Source organism: Harmonia axyridis, chromosome 3 (genome assembly GCF_914767665.1).
Source record: "Harmonia axyridis chromosome 3, icHarAxyr1.1, whole genome shotgun sequence".
NCBI classification, from domain to species: domain Eukaryota; kingdom Metazoa; phylum Arthropoda; class Insecta; order Coleoptera; family Coccinellidae; genus Harmonia; species Harmonia axyridis.
The window spans coordinates 58,679,740-58,697,764 of NC_059503.1; the positions used below are offsets into that span (position 1 = coordinate 58,679,740).

Sequence of the window (18,025 nt, forward strand, 5' to 3'; positions counted from 1 at the left end):
AAACAGCCAATTCAACGTCGACTCAATGTGGCGTCGAAGACATTCTTGGTCCCGTGTGGGAGAAATATCCAGAATAAAACATTTTATTCAATGAGGAAGACGACGCTGAAGGTCGACACAGACGTTCGGAAATTAAGAAAGAGCTTTTCTATCAAGTCGTGTCATACAAGTATTATACAATTTTCAGGACGGATCGAAAACTAAATATTGTTTTTTTTTTCAATTTCCATGGGAGTTACAGGTCCTAGAAGATGTTCCTGAAATATATTATAGTATTTCAATTTTGAGCATGCTCATTCCAGAAGAACAGCGTGCTGAAATTTTGTGTCAAAACTGTGGTCTGTGAAATGTCAAGAAAACATAAAAAGAAGTGGTACTTTCAATTTAATGTCATATCACCTTTTCAGGGAGCGAAATGTAACGCGTGTTTTTTTTCGAGGTATATAACTTTAAGTTGGCATTACTGTTCAAGATGGCTACCGATTTAACAGCTGTCAAATGATTTATTCTCAGTTTGGTTTGGCAATTCATCATGAATAGACTCACGCCTGAACAACGCTTGCAAATAGTGCAATTTTATTTTGAAAGTAATGGTTCTGTGCGGAATACATATCGCGCACTACGTCCATTTTATTTTGTTTAGCGATGAAGCGCACTTCTGGTTGAATGGCTACGTCAACAAACAAAACTGCCGCATTTGGAGAGAAGCTAATCCTCAAGTGTATGTCGAAACAACGTTACATCCAGAAAAACTGACTGTTTGGTGCGCTTCATGGGCTGGTGGAATCATTGATCCGTATTTCTTCAAAAACGATGATGGCCAGAACGTTACAGTCAATGGTGATCGGTATAGAGCCATGATTACTAACTTTTTCATCCCTGAATTGAACAACCATGATGTCCAGGAGCTGTGGTTCCAACAAGACGGCGCAACATGTCACACAGCTCGTGCCACAATCGATTTATTGAAAGACACGTTTGGTGACTGCCTAATTTCACGTTTTGGACCTGTGAATTGGCCTCCAAGATCTTGTGATTTAACACCGCTAGACTACTTTCTGTGGGGCTATGTAAAGTCATTGGCCTATGCGGATAAGCCTCAAACCCTTGACCATTTCGAAGACAACATTCGCCGTGTTATTGCTGATATACGGCCACAAATGTTGAAAAAAGTCATCGAAAATTGGATGTCCAGATTGGACTACATCCGAGCCAGCCGTGGCGGTCATATGCCAGAAATCATATTTAAAATGTAATGCTACAAGATTATTTTGCAGATAAATAAAATTCATGTCAATCGAATAATCCATCGTTGTTTTATTGCAATTTAAAGTTCTATAGCTCTAAAAAAAACACCCTTTATAATAGACTGAAATAATGAAAATTATAGGTTCTAGTTGTAAATCTTGAGATTTGATGAATTTGAGTAGGCCAAGTTCATGATCTTCCTATGAACACCCTTTACATTTTGATCCAAACCGCAGTCTTATAATACTACATATTTGCAGAATAGAAAACGAAAAATTTTTCTCCGGAAAAATCTATGTGGTGAGTCCTCATCACCTCTATTTTTTTCATAACAAACCCATTACCTCATGATTCAATGATAACTTTTGAGTTTTTACCCAAGGTATTACAAATTTACAATTCTACATTGACTCGAACTCATAAAATTACAATCAATGAGTAATAAAGGATATCAAAATATAATATCAGTTCGTGAATACCAAAGATGAATCACTACTATCTTTCTAGTGCTAAGCTTTGTTGCAGAAAACGATGTAGTATTTTCGTGTGACATATCCTGGATCCCTGGCCACCTTTAGGTGAATTCCCGTTGTCGTGTAGTTCCCAATTCCGAACAATATACCGCTAAAACGGCGTATTTGTCACCTTTCACATGCAAAACCGACCCTCCAGTGACAAAATATCCCCGATATCGCGAATATTTTCGTCGGGGGTGCGATTTCGCGTAATTTACGAGGGAATAATGTCAATTTCGGGAGCCGGAACGTCTTTCGGATATTGCGGAGAAACGTCACATTCGATTCCCAAGTCGGCGGCAACCTGTGAATTTTTTCCGTCCGATGGCTTATAGATGAACGGTAAATATGGTCTCCGAGAAGCCGTTGCACGGTCCCTGTGCAAGGATTTGTCAAAGGTGAAATTGAATTTCGATGAGGTTAAAGGGGAAATTTATACAAGAGGTATTCGTATTATTCTCGAACTCAGTTCGGAAAGATGTTTTTCGATTCCAACTTTAGTTATTACATGGGCATACAACTTTGCTTCTGCCGTTTTTTTCCGAAATACGAAGCTTTATTGTGAGAAAACTGGTTATACATTTATAATTCAAAGTATGATGATCCGAGGAAGCAACGTCTGAAAAATACGGCGGGTGGGGTAGGACTTCCCATTTCAATGTTTCCAAGTATGTCTTGACCACTTTCGCAACATGGGGTTGAGCATTGTCATGCTGTGAAATCACTTTATGATATCTCGTTGTATTCGGCTCAAACGCATTAATTGCGTTCGATAACGATCGCCTGTGTTTGTTTCAGTCGGTTTTAACAACTCATAATACACTACGCCGAGCTGGTCCCACCAAATACTGAGCATGACCTTGGAACCGTGAATATTCGGTTTTGCCGTCGACGTGGAAGCATGGTCAGGATATCCCCATGATTTTCTGTGCTAGGGATTATCGTAATGAACCCAATTTTCGTCTACAGTCACAATGCGATGCAGAAATTCCTTCTGTCTTTGCCTTTCAAGCAGCTGTTCACAAGCAAACTAACGCCGTTCAACATATCTCGTCTTCAACTCGTACGGTACCCAATTTCCTTGTTTCTGAATAATTCCCATGACTTTCCGGCGTTTTGAAATGGCTTGTTGCGTCACTCCCATTGATCCTGCCAATTCTTGCTGCGTTTGTCACGAGTTCTGATTAAGTAATGTCTACAATTCTGCATCTTCGAAAACCTTCTCTCTTCCACCGCCATGCTGGTCTGCGACGTCGAAATGACCATTCTTGAAGCGTTGAAACTATTCTCGGCACGTTTTTTCACTAATAGCGGCTTCACCATAGTTATTTGAGAGCATTATATGGACCTCAGCCGATGTTTTTTTTTCATATTAAAGCAGAAAATTAAAACCTCCTGCAAATGACGGGAATTTGGCTCGTAAGCTGACATGTTTAATTGAGAATAACTTTATGAAGCAGACACAAATCGACTAATTTTTCAATGTCAGTATGTTCACAAATACCTAAGCTTATTGCATGACATCTACGATCAATTTATTTCGACAACCACTTACCGCTACAGCCATCTATAGCAAAACGGCGGATGCAAAGTTGTACACCTAATAACGGGTGTTTTTTTTTCGAGGTATATAACTTTAAGTTGGCATAACTGTTCAAGATGGTGACCGATTTAACAGCTGTCAAGTGATTTATTTTGAGTTTGGTTTGGCAATTTATCATGAATAGGCTCACAACTAAACAACGCTTGCAAATAGTGCAATTTTATTTCGAAAATAATGGTTCTGTGCGGAATACGTATCGCGCACTCCGTCCATTTTATTTTGTTTAGCAATGAAGCGCACTCCTGGTTGAATGGCTACGTTAACAAACAAAACTGCCGCATTTGGATTGAAGCTAATACTCAAGTGTATGTCGAAACACCGTTACATCCACAAAAACTGACTGTTTGGTGCGCTTTATGGGCTGGTGGAATCATTGGTCCGTACTTCTTCAAAGACGATGATGGCCAGAACGTTACAGTCAATGGGGATCGGTATAGAGCCATGATTACTAACTTTTCCATTCCTGAATTGAACAACCATGATGTCCAGGTTCCAACAAGACGGCGCAACATGTTACACAGCTCGTGCCACAATCGATTTATTGAAAGACACGTTTGGTGACCGCCTAATTTCACGTTTTGGACACGTGAATTGACATCCAAGATCTTGTGATTTAACACCGCTAGACTACTTTCTGTGGGGCTATGTGAAAGTTATTGGTATATGCGGATAAGCCACAAACCCTTGACCATTTGAAAGACAACATTCGCCGTGTTATTGCCGATATACGGCCACAAATGTTGGAAAAACTCATCGAAAATTGGACGTCTAGATTGGACTAGATCCGAGCCAGCCGTGGTGGTCATATGCCAGAAATCATAATTAAAATGTAATGCCACAAGATTTTCTTGCGGATAAGTGAAATTCATGTCAATCGAATAATCCATAGTTGTTTTATTGCAATTTAAAGTACTATAGCTCTAGAAAAACACCTTTTATATACCAATTTCAACGAAAGTTGCCTAATAGACGAGAACTGTTACTAAGCAATACGTTCGGTTGTTGTTAATGTGATAGGTTGAGATTGGAATGTTCATACAAATGCAATAATTGACAAAAACAACAAATTGTTTTCTTAAAAAGTTAACATAATATTGGATGTTGCCAAATCTAGCTCTCATAGCAAAGATGCAGAGCACCTCTTTCATTGTTGAATTGTCATCCTAAGCAAACTCAGCTACTTCGTAGCTAATGAAAAACACAAAAAGAATGGGACTCAAAATGCTTCGACACTAGGCATTTCTTGAATGATTACGAAGATTTATAACTACTTTATAGGAAACAACAAACTTGTAACGTAATATTTTTTCGAAGCTTTCATTCATAAGCGATGAGCACGGCAAATTTGAAATAACCTAAACATGTATGCACTCAATCATCTCAATATCCAGAAGTCTTTTTTGTTATGGCACGAGTCTTCGATGTGGTCCAATGACGTCCCCCAATGAAAAAAAACCAAAAAAAAATTCAAACAACCCGATGAAGATATCCCCAGACCCCAGACAAATTTTTAATTTATTCACAGTCCGTCGTTTCCGGAAATCAAGCAGGCCGCGGTCACGCGGTGGTTCCCCGGACTTCGATTGTTTTCCCGCAACCCCACGCGATCGGGGGATGAATGCAAATCGACCATTGTTTCGAGACCTCGTCCTCGATTGTTACTTAAAGCGGCTTTAGCGACGACGACGTCGATTTTTTTTTTCGCGACAGCGGGAAAGAAGGGCCCGCCTTTGTTTTACCGCGTTACGGTCACTAGATTTAAGCTCCATTACGGGGACGCCGTTCGGAAACGGGCTGCGGAAATTTATCGCTTTCATTAACGACGTAACGGACAAGCCGGAATTCGGTGTGCGAGTTCTGTGCTCTCGGCGGCCGGAGCACAGATAATATCGGCGTTGTGGACATTTTTTAATGGCCTCGGGAGATATTAAGTGTAGATTAAGTGTAAATGGGGGAGGGCCGCGAGATTTATGTGTGGAATCGTGGAAGGGAAATGCACCGACTCTCCGTTCGGAACGATCGTTTCGGATGGAAAAAATTACGTGTTCTTTTAATTTAAATTTTTGACTTTTATGACGTCTGTATCCACTGTTCTCGTTCGGAGTCTTTGGGGAATGGTAATATGACGTCAAGAGGGAAGCGGGGAGATATTAGTACATGATCGTGGAACGAGTGTTACAACTAAAATTGCATGCTTCGCCCCTTCGATACACAAATGTCTGAATTTGTGTTGTTATTTGTTGAGATTAATGATAATAATTTTATGCATTTGTAGGATTTCTTATATACCTACTTATGCGTTTCGTCCCTGGCACACACACCGGACTCATCAGTGTGACTTTGGTATAATTGTGTGTGCCGTGTCACAGACGCTGGGGGAATTTATTATTATCGGGAGCCGCCGGGATTCGAACCCGGCACCTTGTCGCATCTCGGTGGGTGAGTCTACAGTCTTAGCCACTAGGCTACCGAGTGCTGTGTTTATTGTTGCTATGTGGGCTTTATGAGAAGCCGCCACATGACTCCCTCCCCAGTGACGGAGGAACGAAACTTATGCGTGTTACGAGGTCATCGGTGCAGCTGGGTGATTGCCGCCTAATCAGAGCTGCACCTCGCGGCATCGTGCGGACGGTGAATGCCGCCTATTCAGGTCCGCTATACCGCGGCAGACCAAGGAGCACGTATTGCACGTCATGGGAATGGGCGTCTAGAGTTTCGTTGGAAATTGCAGATATATGGGAGCTAGGCATCAACCTTCTGCTTTCCAGGACACATCGTTAAGATGGCCGTTCCCATCACGTCGGGCTTGCATGCTGTGACGACGGAAACACGAGGCTCGGCGTGCCATCGGCTCTAGTGTACAATGGACACCCCAGTAGCCGTAACGTTGAGCGGGGCAGTGAGTCGCCTCTGCGCTCCAACGCCGCAGTTTTCCGCCATCACGTCGGGGTCACCAATGTAGCGAGTCTTTCTCGAGCTAATATTTAGGTGCGCCCTCTCCCGGGGGTATTGTGTTTCGTCCCGAGATCGCTGGTGGACTCTTCAGTTAGGCTATCCAGCGATCTCTGCCTAAGACACACCTTCCCACACCATCGGGTGAGAAGTGAATCGGTTGCTTCGCGTCGACCCCTTTAAATACGCCGGGGCCGATGTTTTGTGGCGCATTACCACCATGGCGCCATCTCTGAGCAAACCGAGTCACTACACATTCATTGCTTATCATGCATATTACGATTTTTCACGGTAGTTCCAATAAAAATCAAGTATAATATATAAGGTGCACAACTAGGTTTCCGACGTTTTTCTATAGATTGTTCCAGCAGTGAGTGCTGGTCGATTTTGACATATCGAAAATATCAAGAACCAAGCTCAGACATATGGTAAACAAACTGTTACTATATACTTTTCGTTGTGTGAATATGTCTGATCTTGTGCCAAATAATCGTCATTTGCGGGAAGTGTAAATTTTCTTTTTTGGGAAAACTACAGCAGAAGCGCATCGAGAGCTCCAAAAAGTTTACGAAGTTGCCGCTCTAAGTAAAACCACGTGCCGTGATTGGTTCCGTCTCTTCAAAGATGGTGAGATTTGATGTTGACGACCGTCAGCGTTAAAGAAGGCCAAAAAGCTTCGAAGACTCTAAATTGGAGATATTGCTTGATGAGGATTCGTGCCACACGCAAGAAGAGCTTTCTTCAGCGCAAGAAGTTACCCGCCAGGAAAATTCCAAGCGACTCCATGCATTAGAAATGATTCAAAAACACGGGAACTTGGGTTCATTATGAATTTGTAGGATTTCACATATGCCTACTTATGCGTTTCGTCCCTGGCACACACACCGGACTCATCAGTGTGACTTTGGTATAACTGTGTGTGCCGTGTCACAGACGCTTGGGGAATTTATTATTATCGGGAGCCGCCGGGACTCGAACCCGGCACCTTGTCGCATCTCGGTGAGTGAGTCTACCTCTTAACGTCTAGGCTACCGAATGCTGTGTTTATTGTTGCTATGTGGAGCTTTATGAGAAGCCTCCACAAATTGAAGCAAAAGTTCAACGTCTTTTTTTTGCTTCTAGCCTGTGCGTTTTTAACATCTTCAGCCAAAAAAAAGGATGATTTTCTTCATCGCATCGTGAAGACTGATGAAATATGGATCTATTAGAGGCACCCAAAGAAAAGAAAGGTAAAGACAGCCCATTCCTCTACGTCGTTCGCCTCTACCGAATATGCACGCTGCAAAGGTTATGCTGTGCATTTGGTGGGACCAGTTCGGTGCTATTTATTATGAGCTGTTTGAACCGAGTGAAACCATTACTGGGGAACGGTATCGAATTCAATTGATGCGACTAAGCAGAGCACTGTCCCTGCGTATACGAGCAGGGACACGATAAAGTGATTCTACAGTATGACAACGCTTGGTCTATCTAGAAACGCTCAAATGGGACGTCCCAATCTACCCGCCGTATTCCCCAGATATCATTCATCAGATCATCACTTGTTCCGGTCGATAGCAATTGGCCTGGCTCATCAGCACCCCACTCATGAATATGCCAAAAAATAGCTGATTAGTGGATAGTCTTAAAAGATGAACACTTTTACCACAACGGTATTCGAGCTCTACCAGTAAGGTGGGAAGAAGTTGACATTGAGCAATACTTTGAATGATTCATTTGTAACAATAAAGTTGCATTTTTATAAAAAAAACCTGGAACTTAGTTATAGTTCGATAACCATTTTGTAGTTTCCTCCAAATCAAATAATGTTTTAAAGTCTCTGGTTTGTGGAGTTTTACGCTCTTGTTAAACTTCCTTTATGCTCATCAGTCATATTGCACTTGAAACTACAACACACCCTTTCACTACAACAAATAATCTGCCTAGGACCAGACGCATCATTATTGTGTATTCGTTTTCAAAATGAGCTGACATATTTATATTGAAGGCTTCTTCTTCATCCAAACAAAATATTACAAAAGCAATAAAAATACTCCGTTAGCTTCATCCTTCCGGACCAATTCAACACCACTAACTAATAATTTTTCAACAAAACAAGCCAGACCACAAACATAACTCAATAGGCAATCTGTCAATACATAATCTGGTAAAAATCCTCTTTCACGGAGTTGTTCTTCAGTTGCCATGTGGGTTTCTGGAAGAAATATCACCACCGCGTCAATGTTTGTGGCCAATGTCGACATAATAAATCACTCCTGTCCTTAGAATTCCCTTCAATATTCAAGTAAATTGGTAGGGTTTCTTCAACCAGGACCAATTTTCCAAGCAATGATTTTTCGAATCTTCAAGTGTACCAAGATCGCTACAGGCTCCTTATATTAGAGGAATAATCTCTTATAGATTTTTAGTGATTGTATTTCATTAAAAAAATTTACCAAAATACAGAAAAGGTATGAAAACTTTTTGAAATTACTCAAACAGATGAAATAGATTAACGCCTGGAAATAATGTAGTCCAAATGTTGTCCCATCTTGGAATCAAGTAGCACCTCTCCTCTTGCTCAATCCCCCTCAAAAACCCCCTAAATTAGCCATTATGCACCAATGTCGACTCCCGAAGCGCCCTCTATCCGGTGAAAAAAGCATAAATCAAGCAGGTAGAATCGTCGACTTCAGACTTCACCAAACCGCGAGTTCAGAATTTGACTTTGAATGGGCCCGTTTTTCAAACTCGTGCCGACGACTGCAACGTTTCGGCGTTATTAACGTCGGCATCAGGAATCGCGGCGTCCCGTAAGGGCTTCCTGTCGGTTCCGGACGGCGGGTACGCCTTTCATTAGCCGAAGACGTCGCCGGAGAGCATCCGTCCTGAAGGAGACAGGGGCATCCTCCACGTCCGCGAGCTCTTGCCGGAAGTGAGCCCTCGTTTTCATATTACGGCCGTAATTTACACCGTTCAAGTTGCAGACGAGATAATGCGAGATGTTTTATTGTCGCGAGGCATTGTTATTGTATTTATTGCCGGCTGGTGCGCTACGGAGGTTACGGCTACGGGTTACGAGCTACGGGGGGGTTTTTTGATTGAGTTGAGGGATAAGTGGATTCTTTCTCCTAATGGTTGTTCTGTTAATTCTCTTCATTTGATTCTATTAGAGATGGTCGATTTGTCTATACAGTTCGGTCCTAAATTTGAGGTACGAAGAAAAGTGAGAGGTTCCTTGGTTAATTTTAAGAAGAAAAAGTCTTTAAATGTAGGATCCAGTTATTGTTCCCTGTAAATAATTGCGATGGTCAACTGGATGCTTGGAGACCTATTAGTTTCTTGTAGTGTCAAGGGCATGACAGTTTCAATGAATTTACAGGGAACGAATTGTTATTGTACATATAATGTAAAAAGGATGTGTTATTCTTCGAGGTGTCGAAGATATGTCATGGAGTTGTAAATCTTGAAGAGATTTATTGGGGGGTTGAGAAAGTTCGAAGACAATATGGTCGTACCAGATGTGTCACATCTGTGTATCCGGTTCTAGTCCTTCGGGAATATTCGATTTCCAGGAATCCGCGAAGATATTTGTGGGCATTACGGCAAAGCTCTTATTGGACTGGGGATGGTACTTTCCCCTAAGGGTGTGGTCAAGCCGAAAGAAGGAAGGTCGATATTCGAGACAGGGTAAGTTCCAATCGGCAGGGAGACAGTTCAAATTAAGCCGAAGACGGGTAAAGTTCGGTCTCAGTCGAAGTAAGAGTAAGTTCTGTCGCTTGAAACTTAAGACGAAAAGACGGTTCGCGGACTAAATTAAGAAGAGTCGCGAACAAATCAAAGACGAGACGACCGAAAACTTGAAGTACGACAAAGACGTGATAATCGAAGACGTTTCGAGTAATTAAAACTAGAGTTAAAGACGAAATTCAGTACCGTAGTGAGAAACTTGTAATTAGGACGTTATTAGGATCTTCTCAAAACTGAGTTTGTACTGTATAATTGTGGCTTTGTAAATAGATGTAAATAATTCAAAAGAGTTTAATTATTACAAATCCAACAAAGTCACGGAGAAAAAGACGAAAGGCCAGGTAATCGAATCATACCTCTAGACGATCGATTAACCGGGCCTACACCTAAAACTGCAAAAATTCAAATAATTCCAGTAATGTAGTTAATTGAATTCAAAATAGCTTTCGTTGACAGAATCTGTTCTTTTATTGCGTTTCTATAGGAACTACTTCTCGAAAGCCCAATTTCATTGATCTATCAAGCGAGGTGTGAAAAAAGTGCCGTGAGGAATAATATTTCATACAGTATGAGCAATACTGAACTTGATTAAGCTATGAAGAATACGCTTCTTTTGATAGCAGTTGTGGATGAATAATTTTTTCAAATCAGGTAGAGCACATTCTGATGTACAATAATAAATACGACAGTGTTTGACTCTAATCTACATTCCGTTATCGTTTGACGTGGTCTTTCTGAGACACCTGTATATCTCATATCTATTCGAGTATATCTTGAGAAATCTTGAAGAATATGTAGGTAAGGTTTATGACTCCAGTGCTTGTCATTGGGCTGATGTTTGCTTACAGCTGTTATTTCCCTGCACCCCCGTATCAACATAACCGGAGGATTTATGTGAAAATTCCTATACGCTGCGCGACGTATCGGAGGTACACCCTCAGCCATTAATGAGCGGCCCCCTGCGATTTCGCATTTCATTACTCCGCAAATGGGCCGGATCCATCGGAAAAAAGCCGCGCTGCCGACGGTGGAACGAAAAAAAAACGGCGGTCGGATGGCAATAGCAACCTTTTCCGAATGCCGCCGATGACATTTCCGACGGAAAAACCGCGTATGTGTGACATTCATAATTGGACGGTTGAATGAGCGTATGGCCGGGCCGCCGCTGTCGTATCGCGGTCGTATTTTTGGGTATTTTCACCTTTCGGTATTTTATTATCGCATCGCATCGTCACGAATCAGCGGTCCGTTTTTGTGACCGGATGGGGATCGGCGGAATCATTAACCTATAAAAAAATCGGTAATGGGGATGGGGACGACCCTGGAAAATCCGCGTTTTCGCATTATCGATTCTTAAATTTCTGCTACTAATGGGTATTTTTTTTGGAGAATTAGAGAACTTTGAATAATAATAATGAGTGTTCGATGTCGTGACAGGGTTGAAAAATAAATCATCCTGTGGACCCGACATTATAATCACAAAAACAGTTGAAGAAATAGTACTAAACATTATTGCCATTCTAGCTCATATGATCAACTCAGCCTTTACAACTGGTCAGTTCCAAAATAAGTTGAAGCAAGCAAACATCACCCCAATTTACAAGGATGTAGATAAAGGCGAATCCAAGAACTTTAGACCAATATACGTAACTTCAGTCATAGCTAAGATTTTCGAGAAATGTATGACTGTTAGATTTGATAAATACCTATCAATGAATAACATCTTATCTGTTCAACAGTTCGGGTTTAGAGAAAACCTTTCCACATAGGATGCCTTATTCCGCTTCACATATGAGAGTACATGAACACCTGAACATCAACAAAAAAAGTGCTACTCATAAAAAAGTTGGAGTTTTATGGGATACGTGGTGTAGTGTATGAACTATTCAATGATTACTTGACAGATCGCATCTCATTTGTATAGGTCAATGACATCAGCGAGCCCCAGAGACAGATAGATGGTATACCACAAGAAACAATCCTTGGACCACAAATGTTTCTAAAGGGTGTTCTTTTAGAGCTATAGAACTTTAAATTGCAATAAAACAACGATGGATTATTCGATTGACATGAATTTTATTAATCCAGAAGATAATCTTGCGGCATTACATTTTAAATATGATTTCTGGCATATAACCGCCACGGCTGACTCGGATGTAGTCCAATCTGGACGTCCAATTTTCGATGACTTTTTCCAACATTTGTGGCCGTATATCGGCAATAACACGGCGAATGTTGTCTTCCAAATGGTCAAGGGTTTGTAGCTTATCCGCATAGACCAATGACTTTACATAGCCCCACAGAAAGTAGTCTAGCGGTGTTAAATCACAAAATCTTGTAGGCCAATTCACAGGTGCAAAACGTGGTCACCAAACGTGTCTTTCAATGAATCGATTGTGGCACGAGCTGTGTGACATGTTGCGCCGTCTTGTTGGAACCACAGCTCCTGGACATCATGGTTGTTAAATTCAGGAATAAAAAATTAGTAATCATGGCTCTACACCGATCACCATTGACTGTAACGTTCTGGCCATCATCGTTTTTGAAGCCCATAACGCGCACCAAACAGTCAGTTTTGCTGGATGTAACGGTGTTTCGACATACACTTGAATATTAGCTTCACTCCAAATGCGGCAGTTTTGTGTGTTGACGTAGCCATTCAACCAGAAGTGCGCTTCATCGCTAAACAAAATAAAATGGACGTAGTGCGCGATACGTATTCCGCACAGAACCATTATTTTCGAAATAAAATTGCACTATTTGCAAGTATTGTTCAGGCGTGAGTCTGTTCATGATGAATTACCCAACCAAACTGAGAATAAATCACTTGACAGCTGTTAAATCGGTCGCCATCTCGAACAGTAATATCAAAAAACACCGCACCACAGCATTGATTGAGCTTATGGATCTCAGCAAGGCCTTCGATACGAGAAATATTTTTAGTAAAATTTGAATACTATGGAGTGAGAAGAATGGCTCTTGGAATCTTCAATTCTTATCTGACAGACAGGAGTCAAATTGTTACATGGCAAGATAGTAATTCCGATGAGAGAAGTATTAGTGTGGGTGTACCACAAGGCTCCATTCTTGGGCCTCTTCTTTTCGTAATATATATAAACGATTTACAAATGAATGTTTCCTCTGGTGCTATTTCTGTATACGCCGACGATACCAGCATTTCAAATTTTTCACCAAACCGTGATGTCTTGAGGAAGCAGTCAGAAGCGTCTTTGCGATATCTGGTTTGACGCCAATGGCCTGAAAGTGAACAGAATAAAGACACAACAGCTGAAGTTTGTATTGGATAACAACGAAGCGGGTTCTTTGAATCTATTGAGGATTACTTTTCAGGATAACCTAAGCTGGAATGGCCACATAACAACTATGACCGGCGAATTATCAACAGCTCTGTTTACTATTAGACGTATGAAAGAGATCAGCACAGGAAAAAAATCTGTAATTCAACTTACTATGTCAATTTTCAGTCAATTGCGACTTATGCCATTATATTATGGGGGACAGAGTCCTGGACTGAGTAGAATCCTCCTGAAATAGAAGGAACCATCAGAATTTTATGTGGCATATCAAGAATAACCAGTTGTCGAGAATATTTCAAGAAAGAGAGAATACTTACCGTAACATCTGTATATATATTAAAGTGTCTGCAATACGAGCAATAGGAAAAAATTCTTGAGAAATGGCGATTATCATCCATATAACACCCGAAAGAGGAATGATTTGGTGGTAGAATATCATCGACTGAAAACAACGCAAGTTGCAGTTAATTTCTGATTAATTCTGATAAATTCTGATTTTAAGATTTAACAATAACATTCCGGACAATCTGAAGAACTTACCTCATGAAAGTATTTTTCCAATAGAATTATTCAATCAATTACATCAGAATGTGCAAAATGAAAGGTTTTTTGAAAAAAGTGACAAAATTATATTTTTTCAGAAATGTTATATTTTCGATAAACATTTGATAATCTTTTTTCTGAATAAGGTTATCGCCTGTATTTTACCTTCTCGAAATCGTCACAGAATAGGCAACTTTTCAACTTGATATGTAGAAAAGGTCCAGTGCTTTTTTTACACTTCTTCAGACCGAATTCAGTACAAAAAAATACTCTGTCCGAAACGTGAATTTTAATAATTTTTTTTTTCAGAATATATTTTGTGCTATTTTTCAGTGCATAAATGAAAGCAATCATTCAACCATATTTACGAAAAAGAACGGATTCAAAAAGTTTTTTATTGTACTTATGGCATACTATGGCGGCATGCACATTGTTGTTAGATTTTATTTTTTCCGGAATAATAATTACTTCAAATGGATCTCCCTGTAAGTTTTTTGGTTTTCAAAATTCTCGAGATATATTAAAATTTTCCATTAGCATTACTCCCTCTACCTAAATGCCATAATTTCGAAGTTAAAGCTACATTTATATTATTTTCGCCAACAATTTTGACGAATAAATTAGTACTGCAAAAGTTTTAAATATCGCTTGGCTTGTGTATTGAAGTGAGCGTACATCATTCTGCTGTAATCGTCTATAATGTATGTTTTCAAAATTCCTTATTTTTCTACTACTCAAGGATAGACCTCCAATATCAAACAAACCCTCAAAGATGATTAAAATTATATGAGTTTATTCAATCTCTGTCATCTACATAAATTTATTCATTTCGAAGTGATTAGGTTTCACCAGAGAACCTGCAATTTATGAAAAATTTGAATATCTCAAAAACGGTAAGTTTTCAGCATATGGAACTTCGAACAATCTTGGGTTCATTTATTCCATTCAATCAGAAATATTAATTAAAAACAGTGTGATCCATAAAAAAATCCTATGTTTGGCTATTTACACTTTTGTCTATTACCAAACCTTCTGAGAATTTAGCTCTAATGAAGCCTAATGATTTACTGTGTTGATGCCTAACCGTAATAGAGAGTCAATCGTGGGTCACCCTGTGTATATAACAAATTCAAGCTTTGTGCAAAATTTTGTATATAGCTTCGTCGGAATCATTAAAAGAAAACCTTATATTTCATTGACATCAGATCCGACTGAATAAAGATTTTCAAAAAAATAATTATTATAAAACTGACATTATCAGGAGCTTGATGCGTCCTTGGAGATCACCTATACCGATATACATAGTTATCTAGTATCCAAGGCCAATACGTAAATGCTATTTGTATTTCATTAGAAAGTACACGAAAAAGAGTCGTGAACAAAAATTTGCTTGAATGGATCTGGACAAATAGGTCCGGTCGAACATCGGGGGCAGTTGCCTCCATACGTCCGGCTGGTTAATTGCCTTCGAACCCGGAGGCCGCCCTGCGAAAATAAAGAACCCGACGTTAACAAGAGGGCGTCCGCAAAGAGAGACGCTTAATTAGTTTACGATACGCGGGTGCCATGTTAAATCGTCCCGATCCAATCACCCTAAACAAGACGACGACAGTCGTTTGTTAATTGCACAGCCGCCTGACGGAACCTACGTTTTTCGTATACCCAAGGAGAGGATACGTCACCTCGTTAGAAGAGTCGCCACAAGAACCGAATGACCATCCGGCTGTAACTTCAGTCACTTTCCACCGTAAGAGAACTCATACACAAACTGTCTTACCCCGAATTCAAACTATAGAAGAACAGTTCATGAACACTTGATTAAAAAATCAGAAAAAGAATATTTCGACCATAAAAGAAATTTGACGACATGTGATTCTAAATAATCAGAAATTAACTAACATTGTTCATGCTACTCAGTAGAAAAAAAGATTGGAAAAAGGAGCCCACAATCCCAGTTCTTGAAAAGAATACCATCAAATGGTACACAGATGGTTCCAACACCACCACGGGGACTGGCGATGGAGTATTCGGGACTGGTACCAAATGCTCAATATCGTTAGGCCGTTGTCAAAGTGCTTTTCAGGCAGAGATATTTTCAATATATAGAGGTATAGACATTAACCTAGCACCAACACTATTTCTACTTCACATTAATGATCTGTTGGGAGCAACTTCATGTCCAGTACACAGTTTTGCAGATGATAGTACCCTCCATACCTCCTTCTCTTCCAGGGCTCCAATACCAGCCCGCCAAATCAGTAACGAACGAGAAAGAAATGTTAATATCATAAATATGGACTTGGCAATAATTCTTGAATGGGGATCCAAAAACTTGGTGGATTTCGATGCAGACAAAACACGAACATGTCTTTTCTCTAGAAAGGCCGATCTCAGTTTGCCCAACATGAGCTTGTCAGGAGTAACTATACCTTTGACGTCATCCATCTCGATGCGTGGTATTACTATCAGCAATAACCTTTCTTGGGAAGATCACGTGAGATCAATTGCCAAAAGTGCATCCCAAAAACTTGGTTTTCTGTTTCGTGCTAGGAGCTACTTCACTTCCAGTCAGCTACTTATGATTTATAAGGCACGGATCCGACCTGTCCTGGAATACTGTTCCCATGTTTGGAGTGCGGCACCTAAGCATGTTCTGAAACTGCTGGATTCTGTCCAAAAAATGACAATTCGTCTCGTCGGTGATGCCTCGCTCACAAACTCGCTCACCACTTTGGAACACCGTAGAAAAATTCGCGATCTGTCTCTATTTTATAGATATTTTCATGGGCGATGCTCTTCTGAAATATCAACAATCGTTCCTCCTTTGCCAGTCTCTTCGAGGTTAACCCGTCAAGTTCAGTCTTCACACCCCTTTGTGGTCGCGTTGGAGACCTGCAGAACATCTCTTTTCAAAGACTCGTTCATCCAACGAACAGCAAGGCTCTGGAACACATTGCCTAGGGAGGTGTTCCCCGAGTCATATAACTTTCATAAATTAAAAAAAAAAACAATTCCTACCTTCTTTCCCTTGGTTCTAACGTTGTGTTCTGAACATTACGGGATATCTCCTTTCGTGGGAACCAGAACAAAAAAAAAAGAAACTATCAGAAATGGGGTATAGCGATTCAATCAAAGCACTAAGCTCACATTTCATTGATTATGAGATGGTATTGGAGTTCCGAAGAAAACTCAATGAAGTAGAGAAGAATAACGAGGTTTTTAGTCAGGGCTCCCGGCCACTCGGGAATTAGAGGGAATGAAGAGGCCAACACACTTGCCAGAAAAGGAACACAAACTTCTTTCATCGGCCGGAAACATGCGATCCTTGTCGGAAGCGACTGTGAAATTTTATGAATGTGAAGTTTAAAGAAAATATTCGAAACCATCAATCTAACAAAATCTCAAAATCTCTTTCTCCTAACGAAATAAAATTGAAAAAATCAATTTAGTCGATGAAAATCCATAGAATGAATAAATATTCAACCAGCATTTAGAATAAGTGATGGTATATGCAAATTCGCGAAAAACCTCAAATCTACCCCAACCCCGTACCTATCCCGAGAAATGAAATTTTCAAAATTAATTCCACTTGACAATAAATCCCCATTCACTTAATTAATACTCAAACGTTGATATGTGCGTACGCCCCCTGGTCGACGCATTAGCAGCCAACCCCCCTAGGACGACGGCCATCCCCGCCCTGTCAATGAATATCGAAAATTGCCGGTGTACGAAAAAAAAGCGGGGGCGGCCTAACGAAATAAGTCAATGTGTATTAATGACCGCACTCAAAGTCGAGAGGGATATGGACATCGTCCGTCGGTGCGTTGATGAAAAAACATATTTGATTTGAGGCATCGACACCGAACGGCTCTTTTTAGGATATAAAACCCAATTATGACGCGGGGGAGTTCGGATAAACCATAGGGGGTGTGTAATTTGAGCTGTTTATATCCGGGGTACAACGTCAGTGATGTCCACGTACGAGGGGAGTACGGAAAAAACACTGTTGCAGAGACAAGACTGTCTAGTCTCTAGTCTATACGACGATATTAAAAAATGTAACACAATCCGGTAATATCTTGAAATTAGTAATCCAGATGCAAAATTCGCCATAG

The 18,025-nt window shown here is 40.4% G+C and overlaps 1 protein-coding gene across 1 annotated transcript in view; it reads left to right on the forward strand.

The window, feature by feature from the left end:
• Positions 1-18,025, forward strand: part of LOC123675533 (nuclear pore complex protein Nup88) — a 164,500-nt gene that overhangs the window by 10,127 nt on the left and 136,348 nt on the right. The gene's annotated exons all lie outside the window — the stretch shown is intronic.